The sequence below is a fragment of the Manis javanica genome, chromosome 7 (assembly GCF_040802235.1).
Source record: "Manis javanica isolate MJ-LG chromosome 7, MJ_LKY, whole genome shotgun sequence".
Classification (NCBI taxonomy): Eukaryota; Metazoa; Chordata; class Mammalia; order Pholidota; family Manidae; genus Manis; species Manis javanica.
The window spans coordinates 14,424,969-14,444,165 of NC_133162.1; the positions used below are offsets into that span (position 1 = coordinate 14,424,969).

The 19,197-nt window shown below is 35.6% G+C and overlaps 1 protein-coding gene across 6 annotated transcripts in view; it reads right to left on the reverse strand.

Moving 5' to 3' along the window:
• ATRNL1 (attractin like 1) overlaps positions 1 to 19,197 on the reverse strand; it is a 718,480-nt gene that overhangs the window by 405,945 nt on the left and 293,338 nt on the right. The window lies entirely within an intron of this gene.

Consider the following 19,197-nt stretch of genomic DNA (forward strand, 5'->3'; position numbering starts at 1 on the left):
TTGAAAGCAATTGACCCCAATTGGTAGTTTGAAACCACATAAAAAAAAAATAAAGAGAATCAATAAAGGTAATTATGCAAGTAGGTACATATGAAAGACAGTATAAATGCATTTTCTTCTCTTTCTCTTAAATGAAAATACCAATTGTATAAGATATATATATATGTATATATAATTATAATATTAGATCTATAAGATGCAGAAATGTAATTTATTTGACAATAACAGCAAGTGGGAGAAAATCTATATTAGAGTAAGAAAATGTTACCAAATGGTAACTCGGATCCACAGGAACAAATGAAAAGAATCAAATATGATAAATAAGAAAGTTAATATAAGAAATTCTATAAACATATACTTGTTCTTTCATGTTTCAGATTATTAAACAGATAAAAGTTATGTAATAATTATATTGGGTTTGTAACATGTATGGATAGACACAATATGTAAAATAATTATACCACAAAAGGAAGGATTATGGAATAGACCTAAATAGGAGTAAAGTTTCTATATGTCCTGCAGTGAAATTAGTATAAATCTGAAGTAGATTTTGATAAGGTGTATATGGTAAGCCCTGGAACAACCACTAGAAAATAACTCAAAAAATTACTCAAAAATGATTAAAGGAATTAAAATTCTATACTAGGAAATATTGACTTAATTCAAAAGAAAATAGTAAAGGAGAAGCAGAGGAATGAAACAGATATGAGACATAGAAAACAGTAAGAAAATGGCATACATAAATTCACCTATATCAATAACATTAAATATCAGTGGATTAAACAATCCAATCAAAAGGCAAAGATTGTGAGATCAGATAAAAGAAAAAACCTGGTTCTGACTACCTGCTGTCTATAGGAGATGCACTTTAGACTGAAAGATAGAAACAGGTTGAAAGTAAAAAGATGGAAAAAATCGATCATGTAAATGGCAATCATAAGACAGTTAAATGGCTATCCTAAATAACAAATAGCTAAGAAATAATGTCTTGCTATATGGCTTACTGAAAAAAGAAGGAATTTCCGTTTGGGAAAGATGTTCTAAGAATTATTGTACACACTAAGCAATGCATCCTAAATCACTAGACAACACCTCGTTGACAGTGGTCACCATTATAATCAAATACTATTTCACAAAACACAGAAGAAAAGATGCTCCTAAAATTTCCATGTGATAGAAACCTTCATTTTATCCCCCAAATGAGAACAAAGGTGAAAGTGTACCAGAGACTTCATAATTTTCAACATTCTAGTTGAAGGAAAAAAATAACAGAAGAATCTTTTGTTAAATGTTCAATAAAAATAGGCTGCAGTAAGTGTGATGGCTTGGATTAGTACCCAGCAAATACTACTCCCTTTTCTCTTGAGTGAAATATATTTTCCCATCCCATATATATTGGGCTTGACTATCTGACTTGCTTGGGCCAATGTAATATATGTGTAGACTTTAAATGTTTTTGTACTATTTGTCTTGCCTTTCATGATCCACTATCAGGAGATTATTTCCTGGGTACCCAGTACCTCTTCATCTGAGCCCCAGAATGAACACACTTGGAGCAGACACAAACCCAAGCCACAGACTAAAACGAAGATGGGATGAACTGCAGCTTGAATCAGGGCCATCCAATGGAGCATGACCTGAGATGAACTGCAGTAGACCTGCAGCCCAGAAGCATTACAATACATGCTTGTTATAAGCTGAGAAAGAAAGAGAAGTAAAAATTAGGTGAAAAGAAGAGCAAAGGAAAGAGCATGCCTTGGAGCCCAGAGAAGAGTTAAAAGCGTGACACTTTCAAAGAACTGAAGAAGTGTAGCATTACTAGATTGTAAAGCTCAGGGGAAACATGGCAGGAAATGAGGCTAAATGTATGGACAGGACTTAATATTGTAGGGTCTTATAAGCCACTTTAAGCAGTTGAAACTGAACCACAGAGATGCCCCTTTGAAGTTTTTAAGGAGAGGACGTGAACTGATTCAATTGGCATATTAGAGATATAATATTGGTTTAGTATAGAGTTATAATTGAAGGAAAACAATACTTATGGCAAAGAAACAGTCAGATGTTGGGTGCTACAGTCACCTAGGAAGGATGTGATAATCTAAACTAGCTTGGCAGGTTGTTGAAAAAAAAATTAATGGATTCATCATATGTTTAAAGTTAAAGAATGGAAAACTGTCAGGGCAATTAAATGAATGTTTGTTTTATGCCTGTCAACTAAAGAATAGATTAAAGCCAACATCAAAATCCAAGTCTGTGGTTTAAGCAAAAGCTGGGGGTGGTGCCATTTCCTTAGACAAGTGGCACTGGATAAGTGTCTGAAATACACTAGAACTGACAAGCAATCTGACCTGATAATACTGTCTTATAAATAATCTGCATATAAATGACTACTGAAGTGATTATAGTATATGACATAAACAGAAAGTTTGCTGTCTGAGAGCAGGATGTCTAGAATGTTACCCTGAGGAACACAGGAATCTAAAGAATGATAGAAGAGAACACTTAAAAAGTAAATTAAGCTTAGTGAGAAAGGAGGAAGAAAAGGTAGAAGAAGTGTGGTAGCATGGAAACCAAGAGGAAGAAGAGTTTTTAAAAGGGGATCAAATAATGCTACTGCCAGTTTAGCTAAGACTGAAGAATCTAAAAATTCTGAGTCAGCAAATTATCCATATCTATGCCTTAGTAGTTTCAAAGAAGAAATACAAGTAGAAATCAGAATGCAGCAGAATAAGGAATAAATTATAAATTATTTGAGAATGTGGGTAATAATTATGTATTTCCTCCTAATTTGTAGTATAGCACCTCAAAATAATAATACCAAATAATAAATATAATTAATATTTGACTTGATTAAAATGAAAGTAAAAAAGAGAAAAAACAAACATTTTAATTCAGAAATACTCCTGGAAAAAAATTCTTTTCCTTGTGTGGGTATTTGGAAAATCTTTGATCTTATACGCAGTTCTATCAAATTGTGTGCAAAATAACAGAATTTAACTAAGTAGTAACATCTCTTTTAGGATATGTCAACAATGACCTTGAAGCTGACCTTATTATTTTGGCTGTCAATTGAGAATACACAAAATCCCTTTTAAAGTCAAATTTTTAAAAATAATACAACTTGGATTTAACTTTCAAAAAAAGTTCTCCCCAGAAGAAGGGGGTATTAAGATTAGCATGCATGGGGAGAGGGGTGGGAGAAAGGGGAGAGCTCTACAACACAGAGAAGACAAGTAGTGATTCTACAACATTTTGCTATGCTGATGGACAGTGACTGTAAAGGGGTTTATAGGGGGGACCTGGTATAGGGGAGAGCCTAGTAAAAATAATATTCTTCATGTAAGTGTAGATTAAAGATAACAAAAAAAAGAAAGAAAGAAAGGAAAGGGGGATTACTCCCTCATAAGATAGAACTAAATGTTAATCAACGATTAATGCATGCTTTAAATATCCTTAATTTTGATCACTTAAAGAGTGTCAGATGATTGGCTATGGAGGTACACTTTTCTGATAATATTCCTTTCTCTTAAAAAAAATAAAATAAAAAAAAAAAAGCAGTTCCTGTGTGGTGACCTACAATGAGTTCTACACAATGGTATAAAGGGCATATCAGAGTGTGGGCAAAGGGTCTGTTTGTGTTTATACAGAGGATCAAAGCCTAATTTGGCTACCCAGAAAATGAACTAAGATATGATATGAAGAAGAACTTCAAACATCAGCATTCTCTGGAAGAGTCATACCAGAAGATGATCATCAAAAAACCTCAACAAAGATCCAGGCACTGCTGCAGTTGTAGCTGCATTCATCCCACTGGTTCCTGGACTTGCCATGGGAATGAAGGAGGTATCTAAGCTGGCCTGTGCATACAGTAAAACAACAAATTTGACTGGATCTATACTGTTGGAACTCAACCAAGAATTAGGAGAAGTGCAAGTTGTAGCGCTCCAAAATCTTACAACTACAGACTATCTACTGTTAAAAGAACATATGGGATGTGAACAGTTCCCAGGAATGGGTTGTTTTAATTTGTCTGATTTCTCTCAGACTGTTCAAGTACAGTTGGACAATATCCATCATATCATAGACAAATTTTCACAAATGCCTAGGGTGCCTAACTGGTTTTCTTGGTTTCACTGGAGATGGCTGGTAATTATAGATCTGCTTTGGTTATGTAACTGTATTCCTATTATGTTAATGTGTGTGTGCAATTTAATTAGTAGTTTAAAACCTATACATGCTTAAGTTAGTCTACTAGAAGATATGTCAAAGAAATAATCCATCTTCCCATGTTTTCTTCCGTCTGCTACCTCTATAGCTTTTCTTCTTCCTTCCTAATTACAACCCTTAAATAGAATTCGTGCCTCATATTGAATTCACTGAGTATCATAATTCCTCCAAGTGGTAAAGAGACCTCAAGACAAATGCTGGGCATAGAAGCCACAGGGCATAAATCTGCAAAGAAGTAAAAAGCTAACCTGTTCAAACAATATTGCCTCTCTCTCATTTACCAACTTTACATTTCCCTATATGGCCCAGGAAGATGACTGGTTAGCCAGAGACGGGTAAGATTCCTCAAGGGAGGAACAACCTAAGACAGGCACAGTCACAGGGGGCCATCAGGTGAGAAATTGGGGATCAACAGAGGTAAGGCTTAGAACCTCACCCCCCTGTTTTGAGAGAAATCTTCTGCATATGTGGATATTTTATTGCCCTTGTCTAGCTTGGATTAACACATAGTTTATAGGCACACACCTGATCATCTACATTTGCCCTCTTACAACACTAAACTATGTTTTCTACCTTTATCTTGCATCTACCTACCACTTCAGCATTTTATTAAAAAGAAGAAGAAGAAGAAGAATAAAGGGAGAAATGTGGGATTCACATATACATCAAGTATAAAAATCAAACGAATATTCATATTTGACCTGATTGTTTATAGTTCATAATGCGTGATCAAAACTGAAAGTTTTTGTGATGACTGCCCTTGCACTGTTCACCATGTAAGAACTTATTCACTATGTAAGAATTTGTTCACCATGTAAGAACTTGTTCGTTATGCTTCAGAAGATTGGAGACTGATGAGAATTAGGCTTGGGGTGGATTAATGATTGTGCATTGAGCATTGACTCCCCTATACAGAATTTTATTGTTGTTAACAACCGTTTGATCAATAAATATGAGAGATGCCCTCTCAAAAAAAAAAAAAAGTTCTCCCCAGCCAAACCCTTCAGCCAGATGATTGCCAAAATTTTCTTTCTTAAATGCACATTTGATGATTAACTCTACAAATTACTTATCATTTGGTTCCAAGGAAACTTTGCAAGCCAGTCCTCTCCACTTTCCACCACTCCCATCATAACACACCATCACCTCAAATACACTACATCACTACTTTCTCTCACACAACCTGTTTTTCAACCATTAAAAATTCTAATTGCTTGCTGAAGAAAATTAATTAATTCTAACTTTGAGAAACCACCTCCTCATGTGTAGAATGCTCTCAGCATGTCCCTTTGCTGAACTCCTGCTCATCCTTCACAATCTTCCTTTAGTATAAATGCCTCCAAGAAACTTTCCCATTTCAATTACCACCTCTACAGCAGTCACAGAGGTAGATAGATAAGCTAGACTCTGTAACTTATAAATACCATTCACATCCATGTCAGCCAGAGTGAATGGCTAGAGAACAATTTATGATCCAAATAAACTCAAAATATGTCCCTGAAACTCTATATAAAGGCTCTGAGAGTCTGTTCCCTTTTCTCTCTAGGATGACTAATCAGGATGCTGTAAAATCAACTGAAATAGAGTCAACATACATTGTAAAACAGCACCTAGAGACAGAAAAGGAAAGATTACATTAGTTAATTCAATAATTATTTATGTAACACAGTAGAAAGAATATCAAAGGATGCAGTTTTAGCTAAGCTGGTCAGAGAGGATATCGACTTCAGTTCTGAAAGACATTTCCTCTGGATGCTCATTTTCTAAGCCTATAATGTCCCTTAATTTATTTTAAAACTAATTTAAGGTTAGATTTCTTTATCTACAACAGAAAGTATGATAATATATTTTATGAGTTATATGAGGGCAGACTGTTCCATATACTATTTTATCAACTGGGGAATTGTCCCGTATGTGACTCAAACTTAGTAAGTATCTGCTTCAAAGTGTAGGCAAAAATTTGCATAAATGTCCAGTTTCTGCCATTTCTGTTAGGAAGCAGTATAGAAGATACTGAGTAAACAGCAATCACTACTATGCCTTTTTATTTTGTTCATTGCAGAAATTTACAAAGTTCTATTGCCATGCTAGTAAGTTTCATCTCATTAATAACAAGATTAAAACCCAAGTTGGATCAGGAAAAATGAAATATTCTTCTGCTTTCTTACATATCACCAAAAATTCTTCCTTATTCATGTAATAATTTTTAAATTGATCTGTTCAATCCATTTAAAAACATATAGAAAAATTACAACTGAAAGTGCTCAAAAGAATTGTGATGAAAAAATTAAGTACCATATAAAAGTATGAAAATACTATTGATATTAAATTGATATTAATAATACTATTAATATTAAAATACTATTGATATTAAAGTAAAAGTTATGTGCAATGTTTGACTTACCAAAAGGATACAATACAAAGATATTTTGCTATGCAAACAAGTAATTAAATATTAAATTCTTCATACATCTTTTATGCTATAGTATATAAGAAAAAAAAAGAATTGCAAGTAGAAAAGCTAGAGCAACCTGAAGCACTTTGTTTCAGCTATATTCACAAAGTCCTCTTCCTGTGTAGCAACTCTACTAAAAGAAATATTAATTTAAAATGATCATAAAACTCAAATGTTAATTTTTATCAGAAACAATTATTTTTGCTTTGAATAATCACTGATAAAATTTGGTGAAAAGAAAAGATATTTTTTGGACAGAGATATTTCCTGGTATCTTGGAGTATTTTTCACTAGGAATTAGGTTTTTTGTATATTTTATTTCAGCTACTTTTCAAAATAACTGCTTTCACAGAAGGGAGTTTATAAATATTTATGAACAATTTCATCTACAGACTGTAAACTTTCTCATACATACAGCTTGTTGCAATCCACAGTAGTGTGTATGTGCTTATGACATCTAAAATATATAGACATATATCTACAACCTATTATTTATCCAAAAAGTTACCTGGATGCTTAAATCCGAGTAACTAAACACAAGTTACAAGTAAACAACATAAAATCACATATGTAATAACAGTCCCCTCATTTACTGATCAAAGTTTTGGCTATCATTTTGTTCTATTTACTATTCCAACTCAATTTATACATAGGATTTTGCTTTATTTTTCTCCCAAAATGGAGTGACAGGGATGGATTTATTCTCCTGCCAAAACAACTAATGAAACAGACAAAATATATGATGCATTGGTTTTCAGACCACTGCAGGAAAATGATCCTTAAGTGGAGAAAATAATCAAGTGAGCCTTTAAATGCCATAGATTATTTTGATTTTGAAGCTGCATCAAAAGGAGAGTGAACACAGGTTCATTCCAGAAATTTTCCTGTGCTGGGGAGATGAAGCTGGACTTCCAGAGAGGCGGATGCGACTACAGAGTTTCCATGAGAGTATACTAGAGAAGAGAACTTCCCAGAGAGCTGCAGGGATTGCTGGGGAGTCCCCTTGAATCATCAGATGAATACTAGTTACCAGTGAAAAGATTATCCAAGGCTAAGGAAAGAACCATCTGGAAGGAGCAGAGAGAAAAATTCTTAAAACTCATATACAGTTGGGAATAGTTAATGGTCCCACCAGTCAGAGTAGAAAACCTTATAATTCATGTGTGATACAAAAAGTACCCAGAAGAACAGTGCCCAAGGAGTGAAAACATTAACCCTAGACTAAATGCTGCTGTGTTCCTGCCTAAAAACCATAAAAATAAGACTTGGAAAGATCAATTATTTTCTGAGTAAACTAACTTCACCCCAAAATAAGGTAAAACTTATTTATCAAAACTATTAAATATCTAGGACCCAAAAAGGTAAAATACAGAATGCTTGGTATCTAATCAAAATCTGACCCTATAAGGAGGAACAAAATAAAATAATAGAAAGAAACTCAGAAATGATAAAAATGACAGAATTTTTAGCAAGGACATTAAAAGAGTTATAATAATTGCAATTCATATGTTCAAGAAGGCAGAAAAAGGATGAGCACATATATTAAGCTGAGACATAGAAGGCATTTTCTAACAAATTGTGTAGAAATTTTAGAGATAGAAAACATAATGTCTGAGATGAAAAATACACTGGATGGGATTAATATCAGACTGGACGTATAGAAGAAAAGATTAATGAGCTTGATGATATAGGAAGAGAAAAATGCCCCAAATAAAACCCAGATTGAAAAAAAAGAATGAAAAAAAAAAGAAAAAAAGCAGAACATTTGAGAGCCAAGGAATAAATTCAAGCAACTACACATACAAATGGAATTCCTAATGGAGAAGAGAGGAGTGGGGGAAACTTCTTTTGAGAAATAATGGCTGAAAGTTTTCCAAACTTGGTGAGAACTGTAATTAAATGAATTTATGAAGCTCAATAAAACCAAACCCATGCACAAGAAACATGAAGATAACCATACCTAGTACATCATAATCAAAGTGGCCAAAACCAGTGATGAAGAGAAAATTTTTAAATGCAGAAAGAGGAAAAAGCTCCACTGCAAAGAAATAATAAGGATAAACTGAATTTCTCATTAGAAATAATGCAAAACAAAGTCAAAAGAGAAGCATCTTTAATATAAAAGTGCTAGTAGGCTAAAGTAAAAGGATTAAAAAATGATACAGCATCTTAACAATAATCAAAAGAAAGCTGGAATGAATTATCTGGAAAAAATAATTTTAGAACAAAGAGCATCACCAGGAAAATAAAAAGTTTCCTAATGATAAAAAATCGAGTCATCAATTTATCATTCAAGACATAAAAACCCTAAACATTTATGTTACAGTCAGAGATTTCAACATTTCTTGAATTGACAAAATATCAATGAGGACATTAGAAGATTTGAAAAAAAATATCAACCAACTTGACTTAATTGACATTTATAGAACACTCTACCCAACAACAGCAGAATCTACCTTTTTTGCAACTGTTCAAGGGACATTCATCAAAATGTATCATTTACTTCTTTCTGTGTTCTGAATGTTTATGTCTCCCCAAAATTCATGTCAGAAGTCTAACTCCTAAAGGAGATGGGATTAGTAGATGGTGCCTTTGGAAGGTGATTAGATTATAAGAGTGTATCCCTCCTGAACAGGACTAGTTTTCCTATAAAACAGGTCCACAGGTCTGGGCTTATGACCAAGAAAAAGGGCCATCACCCAAATATGGCCATGCTGATGCCTTTATCTTGGACTTCCCAGCCTCTATAACTGTGAGCAAGGAATTTCTGTTGTTTTCAAGCTACCCAATCAATGGTATTTTGTTACAGCAGCCCAGTGGACTAAGACGCTAGGTTTATTCATTTTCAATTGCTATGGCAATCAATGACCAGTAACTTAGTGGCTTAAAATAACACATATTCACTATCTTATAGTTTTGTATGTTAGAAGTCTGACAGGTGTCAGTGGACAAAAATCAAGGTGTTGGCAAGGTTGCATTTCTTGTTAGAGGTTCTAGGGAAGAATCTGTTTGCTCAGCTTTTCCAGCTTCTAGAGGCTATATTCCTTCATTTGTGGCCCCTTCTCCCATATTCAAAGCCAATAATTTTGCTTCTCTCTGATTATTCTGTAGGCACATCTCCCTCTGAACCTGATCTTAGCCAGGAAAGGTTATTTTAAGGATGCATGTAATTAGGTTGTATCAACCCCAGTAACTCAGGATAACCATCTTAAGGTCCTAACCTTAATCACATCTTCAACACCCCCTTTCTCCAAGCAAAGTAATATCCACATGTACCAAGTGTTAAGATGCAGATGCCTTTGCAGAGACATTATTCTGCCAAACACACTGGGCCATAAAATAAGTCTTAGTAAATTTAAAAGAATTCAGATAATTCAAATTATGCTATATGACCACATTGGAATTGAATTAGAGATAAATGACAGAAACATTTCTAGAAATTATCCAAATACTTAGAAATTAAATGTCCTACTTCTGGATATTCCATTTACCAAAAAAGGAAATAAAAAAAAAGAAACTGGAAAGTAAATTTGCCTTAAGAAGCCATAAAAAAAAAAACAAATTAATGTCAAAGTAAGCAAGACAAAGGGAATAACCAAAGAAAAATTACTGAGACAGAAAAAGAAAATAAATGAAAACCACCTGTTTCTTTAAGAAAGATCAATGAAATTGAGTATCAGGAATATGAGTGATGATATTACTGGATAATATGTGAATATTGTTAACCTTTTGCCAATAAATTCTAAAAATTAGATGAAATTGGAGAGACACACTAAGAGAAACGCACTGATGGAGCTCACTCAGGAAGAAACAGGTAACCAGAAAAGCTCTAAATCTATTGAAGAAATTAAATTTTGTAGTTAAACCTTCCACAAATAAAATCCCAAATCCAAATACACTCAACGTTCAATTCTACCGCAAATCTAAGAAAGAAGTAATATTGATTCTACACAAATTCTTTCCAAGAATTACAGAAGGAATACTTCCCAATTCATTTTATAAGGCCAATAGTCCTATGATCCAGATTAACAGAATAAAAAACTACAGACTAAGATCCCTCATAAACATAGGTCTAAAAATTCTTAACAAAATTTTAACAAACCAAATCCAACAATTTAAAAGGAATAATACAAAATGACCAAGTGGAGCTTACTTCTGAATAACAAGGTTGGTTCAACATTCAAAAATCAATGTAATTCAATGCTATTAGCAAATAAAATCTCAATTAAAATAATTTTACTATTTTCATATAGCCTATAAACAAACACACATACCCCTTTGCCTTAACATAACATATTCCTCAGGACTAATGTAATGACTTTATTGAAAGAATAGGCTCTACCTATGTTAACTATCATAGTTATTTTCTATATTTTATTACTTTTGGAGAGTGGAATATTCTAACTTTATTACACAAACTCTGGTTTGGCTTCCAAAACATATTATTAGTACGTTCTCAGCAGAGAACCCAATTCAGAAAGTTAATTTCTAACAATTAAATATTCATGAACATTCTAAAGAAATTACATAATTCGTTTTAGAATAAAATAGATAACCAAGAAATAAAAGGCATGAAACAATTTAAAATGTTATGATTGTATCAATTTTAGATATTATTTAATAAGTTGCATAGATGAGCCCTTTGTCACCTTCACACATAATTTGAATGAATGAAGTGAAATATGATTAACATTTCTGTATAAATTTTAGAAAATAATATTATATATCTGGTACCTTCCATGTCAAAATTTTTAAATACTATATGGAAATATTCCTGACAGTTCTTGTAGCTATATCAATAACTATATAATGAAGAAATTAATTTATCAAATTCATTTCCATTTCTATTTACTGAGCAATAACTTGTACAGTGGTTGTCTAATATTTCTTGAACAGGTAAGCTATTTCCTTAATTCAGATGTTAAATCAACCTGACAAATAAAAAGAATTTTTCTAGTAAATAAATGATTGCTAAAAATCACCATCTTCCCACAAATCAGATTGAAATTAATATACATAAAATACACAAACACTTCCACCACAGATCATATGCTACCATTTACTAATATAAAAGTGGAAGGAATGATCTATAAATTTTTAAAAGACTTTAAAACGTAATGGCCTAGCACAGGAACTGGCATATATGAGCATGACCTATTGCATACGCTCATTTGAATTCAGTCTAATCAAACAATGTCACAATAAGTGAATAAATGAAAAAACACCAACACATGATAGAAAAAAGTCTCTTCTTCCATAAAAACATAAATTAGGAAAATGGAGCCAACATGGCAGCGTGAGTAGGACAGTGGGAATATCCTCCCAAAAACATATACATTTTTGAAAATACAACAAATACAACTAATCCTAAAAGAGAGACCAGAAGACACAGGACAACAGCCAGACTACATCCACATGTGCAAGAGCCCTGCACCTGGTGAAAGGGGTAAGATACAAGCCATGGCCCAGCGGGACCCGAGAGCCCATCAACCCAGCGCCCAGTGGGAGGACAGGGGTTGGAGGTAGGAGGGAGAGGGAGTCCAGGACTGCTAAACACCCAGCCCTAGCCATCCGCACCAGAGCACAGACAAAGTGCATGCATGGAGGGCTGGAAACTAGGGAAACAGAGTAGCAAGACCTCTGAGCCGGTTCCGAAGCTGATGCCCCTGTGACAAAGAAAAGCGAGGGCTTTTTGAAAGTCTTAAAGGGACAGGGACACAACAGCAGAACAGAAACAACACAGCTCACAGTCCAGCAGCTGGAAATTACAGGGAAAACCGGGTGCACTAACCCCCTGGGCAACAGCTCTGAGACCCCTCACGGAGGTAACCAGCCAAACAGCACCCCATCCATGACCCCCCTGGAGCGCAGGGAAAGCAGAGAAGCAGCCTAAGGCTGGCCACGCCCTCAGCAAGGGAGCTTCTTCAATACTGGCTGGGGAAGACACAAAGACCCAGTATACACGCAATTACCCAACACAAGTCACTAGGGGTCGCAGTTGTCCCAGTAAAGAAAGGCCAGTAGCAAGTGGAAAGTTTGGCCCTCCCAGCTGATAGTTAATAGCACCTATCAACATGAAAAGGCAAAAAAATATGATCCAGACAAGACTAACCCAGACAGCTTCAGCATCTGTTACATCTTCCCCTGAGAAGGAACCTGGGGAGATAGATTTAACCAGTCTTCCTGAAAAAGAATTCAAAACAAAAGTCATAACCATCCTGATGGACTTGCAGAGAAATATGCAAGAACTAAGGAAGGAGAATACAGAAATGAAACAAGCTCTGGAAGGACTTCAAAACAGAATGGACGAGATCAAGAGACAATTGATGGACTAGAAAACAGAGAAAAGGAACGCAGAGAAGCTGATGCAGAGAGAGATAAAAGGATCTCCAGGAAGGAAAGAATTCTAAGAGAGCTCAGTGACCAATCAGAACGGAACAATACCCGCATTATAGGGGTACGAGAAGAAGAGAGAGAAAAAGGGATAGAAAGTGTCTTTGAAGAAATAATTGCTGAAAACTTCCCCAAAATAGGGGAGGAAATGTCCTCTCAGACCACAGAGGTACACAGAACTCCCATGACAAGGGATCCAAGGAGGGCAACACCAAGACACATAATAATTAATATGGCAAAGATCAAAGACAAGGACAAAGTATTAAAGGCAGCCAGAGAGAAAAAAAAGGTTACCTACAAAGGAAAACCCATCAGGCTATCATCACACTTCTCAACAGAAACCCTACAGGCCAGAAGAGAATGGCATGATATACTTAATGCAATGAGAAAGAAGGGCCTCAAACCAAGACTACTGTATCCAGCACGATTATCATTTAAATATGAAGGAGGGATTAAACAACTCCCAGACAAGCAGAAGTTGAGGGAATTTGCCTCCCACAAACCACCTCTACAGGGCATCTTACAAGGACTGCTCTAGATGGAAGCACTGCTAAAAGAGCACAGAAAAAAACACCCAACATATGAAGAAGGGAGGAGGAGGAATAAGAAGGGAGAGAAATAAAGAATCATCAGACCATGTTTATAATACCTCAACAAGCGAGTTAAGTCAGACAGTAACATAGTAAAGAAGCTAACCCTGAACCTTTGGTAACCACAAACTTAAAGACTGCAATGGAAATAAGTACATACCTTTCAATAATCACCCTAAATGTAAATGGACTGAATGCACCAATCAAAAGACACAGAGTAATAGAATGGATAAAAAAGCAAGACCCATCCATATGCTGCTTACAAGAGACTCACCTCAAACCCAAAGACATGGACAGACTTAAAGTCAAGGGATGGAAAAAGATATTTCATACAAACAACAGAGAGAAAAAAGCAGGTGTTGCAATACTAGTATCAGACAAAACAGACTTCAAAATAAAGAAAGTAACAAAAGATAAAGAAGGACATTACATAAGGACAAAGGGCTCAGTCCAACAAGAGGATATAACCATTACAAATATATATATGCACCCAATACAGGAGCACCAACATATCTGAAAAAAATACTAACAGAACTAAAGGAGGAAACAGAATGCAATGCATTCATTCTAGGAGAATCCAACACACCACTCACTCCAAAGGACAGATCCACCAGACAGAAAACAAGTAAGGACACCGAGGCACTGAACAACACAATAGAACAGATGGACCTAATACACATCTACAGAACTCTACATCCAAAAGCAACAGGATACACATTCTTCTCAAGTGCACATGGAACATTCTCCAGAAAAGACCACATACTAGGCCACAAAAAGAGCCTGAGTAAATTCCAAAAGATTGAAATCCTACCAACCAACTTTTCAGACCACAAAGGCATAAAACTAGAAATAAACTGTACAAAGAAAACAAAAAGGCTCACAAACACATGGAGGCTTAACAACATGCTCCTAAATAATCAGTGGATCAATGACCGAATCAAAATGGAGATCCAGCAATATATGGAAACAAACGACAACAACAACACAAAGCCCCAGCTACTGTGGGACACAGCAAAAGCAGTCTTAAGAGGGAAGTATATAGTAATCCAGGCATATTTGAAGAAGGAAGAACAATCCCAAATGAATGGTCTAATGTCACAATTATCGAAATTGGAAAAAGAAGAACAAATGAGGCCTAAGGTCAGCAAAAGGAGGGACATAATAAAGATCAGAGAAGAAATAAACAAAATTGAGAAGAATAAAACAATAGCAAAAATCAATGAAACCAAGAGCTGGTTCTTCGAGAAAATAAACAAAATAGATAAGCCTCTAGCCAGACTTATTAAGAGAAAAAGAGAGTCAACACTAATCAACAGAATCAGAAACGAGAAAGGAAATATCACGACGGACCCCACAGAAATACAAATAATTATTAGTGAGTACTATGAAAACCTATATGCTAACAAGCTGGGAAACGTAGGAGAAATGGACAACTTCCTAGAAAAATACAACCTTCCAAGACTGACCCAGAAAGAAACAGAAAATCTAAACAGACCAATTACAAGCAACAAAATTGAAGCGGTAATCAAAAAACTACCAAAGAACAAAACCCCCGGGCCAGATGCATTCACCCCAGAATTTTATCAGACATACATGGAAGACATAATACCAATTCTCCTTAAAGTTTTCCAAAAAATAGAAGAGGAGGGAATACTCCCAAACTCATTCTATGAAGCCAACATTACCCTAATACCAAAACCAGGCAAATACCCCAACAAAAAAGAAAACTACAGACCAATATCCCTGATGAACGTAGATGCAAAAATACTCAACAAAATATAAGCAAACCAAATGCAAAAATACATCAAAAGGATCGTACACCATGTCCAAGTGGGATTCATCCCAGGGATGCAAGGATGGTACAACATTCGAAAATCCATCAACATCATCCACCACATCAACAAAAAGAAAGACAAAAACCACATGATCATCTCCATAGATGATGAAAAAGCATTTGACAAAATTCAACATCCATTCATGATAAAAACTTTCAGCAAAATGGGAATAGAGGGCAAGTACCTCAACATAATAAAGGCCATTTATGATAAACCCACAGCCAACATTATACTGTACAGCAAGAAGCTGAAAGCTTTTCTGCTGATATCGGGAAGTAGACAGGGATGCCCACTCTCCCCACTGTTATTTAATGTAGTACTGGAGGTCCTAGCCACGGCAATCAGTCAAAATAAAGAAATACAAGGTATCCAGATTGGTAAAGAAGAGGTTAAACTGTCACTATTTGCAGATGATATGATACTGTACATAAAAAACCCTAAAGACTCCACTCCAAAACTACTAGAACTGATATCAGAATACAGCAAAGTTGCAGGATACAAAATTAACACACAGAAATCTGTAGCTTTCCTATACACTAACAATGAATCAACAGAAAGAGAAATCAGGACAACAATTCCATTCACCATTGCATCAAAAAGAATAAAATACCTAGGAATAAACCTAACCAAAGAAGTGAAAGACTTATACTCTGAAAACTACAAGTCACTCTTAAGAGAAATTAAAGGGGACACTAATAAATGGAAACTCATCCCATGCTCATGGCTAGGAAGAATTAATATCATCAACAGAGTAGTGGAACAGAGTAGAGACTCCAGACATTAACCCAAACATATATGGTCAATTAATATTTAATAAAGGAGCCATGGACATACAATGGCAAAATGACAGTCTCTTCAACAGGTGGTGCTGGCAAAACTGGACAGCTACATGTAGGAGAATGAAACTGGACCATTGTCTAACCCCATATACAAAAGTAAACTCAAAATGGAGCAAAGACCTGAATGTAAGTCATGAAACCATTAAACTCTTGGAAAAAAACATAGGCAAAAACCTCTTAGACATAAACATGAGTGACCTCTTCTTGAACATATCTCTCCGGGCAAGGAAAACAACAGCAAAAATGAACAACTGGGACTATATTAAGCTGAAAAGCTTCTGTACAGCAAAAGACACCATCAATAGAACAAAAAGGAACCCTACAGTATGGGAGAATATATTTGTAAATGACAGATCCGTTAAAGGCTTGACGTCCAAAATATATAAAGAGCTCACACGCCTCAACAAAAAACAAATAACTCAATTAAAAAATGGGCAGAGGAACTGAACAGACATTTCTTCTAAAAAGAAATACAGATGGCAAACAGACACATGAAAAGATGTTCCACATCGCTAATTATCAGAGAAATGCAAATTAAAACTACAATGAGGAATCACTTCACACCAGTAAGGATGGCTGCCATCCAAAAGACAAACAACAACAAATGTTGGCGAGGCTGTGGAGAAAGGGGAACCCTCCTACACTGCTGGTGGGAATGTAAATTAGTTCAACCATTGTGGAAAGCAGTATGGAGGTTCATCAAAATGCTCAAAACAGGCTTACCATTTGACCCAGGAATTCCACTCCTAGGCATTTACCCCAAGAACGCAGCAATCAAGTTTGAGAAAGACAGATGCACCCCTATGTTTATCGCAGCACTATTTACAATAGCCAAGAATTGGAAGCAACCTAAATGTCCGTCGATAGATGAATGGATAAAGAAGATGTTGTACATATACACAATGGAATACTACTCAGCCATAAGAAGAGGGCAAATGCTACCATTTGCAGCAACATAGATGGAGCTATAGGGTATTATGCTCAGTGAAATAAGCCAAGCAGAGAAAGCAAAATACCAAATGATTTCACTCATCTGTGGAGTGTAAGAACAAAGGAAAAACTGAACAAACAAATAGCAGCGGAATTACAGAAACCAAAAATGGACTAACAGGTACCAAAGGGAAAGGGACTGGGAAGGATGGGTGGGTAGCGAGGGATAAGGCGGGGAGAAGAAGAAAGGGAGTATTAAGATTAGCATGCATGGGGGGGTGTAAGAAAGGGGAGGGCTGTACAAGACAGAGAAGACAAGTAGTGATTCTATAACATTTTGCTATGCTGATGGACAGTGACTGTAAAGGGGTTTATAGGGGGGACCTGGCATAGGAGAGAGCATAGTAAACATAATATTCTTCAAGTAAGTGTAGATTAATGATAATGAAAAAAAAAAAAGAAAGGAAAGGGGGATTACTCCCTGATAGGATAAAACTAACTGCAAATCAATGATTAATGCATGCTTTAAATATCCTTAATTTTGATCACTTAAAGGGTGTCAGATGATCGACTATGGAGATACATTTTTCTGATAATATTCCTTTCTCTTAAAAAATTAAAAAAAAAGCATTTCCTGTGTGGTGACCTCCAATGAGTTCTACACAATGGTATAAAGAGCATATCAGAGTGTGGGCAAAGGGTCTGTTTGTGTTTATACAGAGGATCAAAGCCTAATTTGGCTATCCAGAAAATGAACTAAGATACGATATGAAGAAGAACTTCCAACATCAGCACTCTCTGGAAGACTCATACCAGAAGATGATCATCAAAAAACCTCAACAAAGATCCAGGCACTGTTACAGCTGTAGCTGCATTCATCCCACTGGTTCCTGGACTTGCCATGGGAATGAAGAAGGAGATATCTAAGCTGGCCTGTGCATACAGTAAAACAACAAATTTGACTGGATCTATACTGTTGGAACTCAACCAAGAATTAGGAGATGTGCAAGTTGCAGTGCTCCAAAATCTTACAACTACAGACTATCTACTGTTAAAAGAACATATGGGATGTGAACAGTTCCCAGGAATGGGTTGTTTTAATTTGTCTTATTTCTCTCAGACTGTTCAAGTACAGTTGGACTATATCCATCATATCATAGATAAATTTTCACAAATGCCTAGGATGCCTAACTGGTTTTCTTGGTTTCACTGGAGATGACTGGTAATTATAGATATGCTTTGGTTATGTAACTGTATTCCTACTATGTTAATGTGTGTGTGCAATTTAATTAGTAGTTTAAAACTTATACATGCTTAAGTTACTCTACAAGAAGATATGTCAAAGAAATAATCAATCTTCACATGTTTTCTCCCGCCTGCTACTTCTATAGCTTTTCTTCTTCCTTCCTAATTACAACCCTTAAATAGAATTCGTGCCTTATATCAAATTTACCGAGTATCATAATTCCTCCAAGTGGTAAAGAGACCTCAAGACAAATGCTGGGCATTGAAGCCATAGGGCATAAATCTGCAAAGAAGTAAAAAGCTAACCTTTTCAAACAATATGGCTTCTCTCTCACTTACCAACTTTACATTTCCCTGTATGGCCCTGGAAGATGACTGGTGAACCAGAAATGGGTAAGATTCCTCAAGGGAGGAACAACCTAAGACAGGCACAGTCGCAGGGGGGCCATCAGGTGAGAAATTGGGGATCAACAGAGGTGAAGCTTAGAACTTCACCCCCCCGTGTTTTGAGAGAAATCTGCTGCATCCATGGATGTTTTATTGCCCTTGTCTAGCTTCAATTAACACATGGTCTACAGGCACACACCTGATATCTACATTTGCTCTCTTACAACACTAAACTATGTTTTCTACATTTATCTTGCATCTACCTATCACTTCAGCATTTTATTTAAAATAATAAT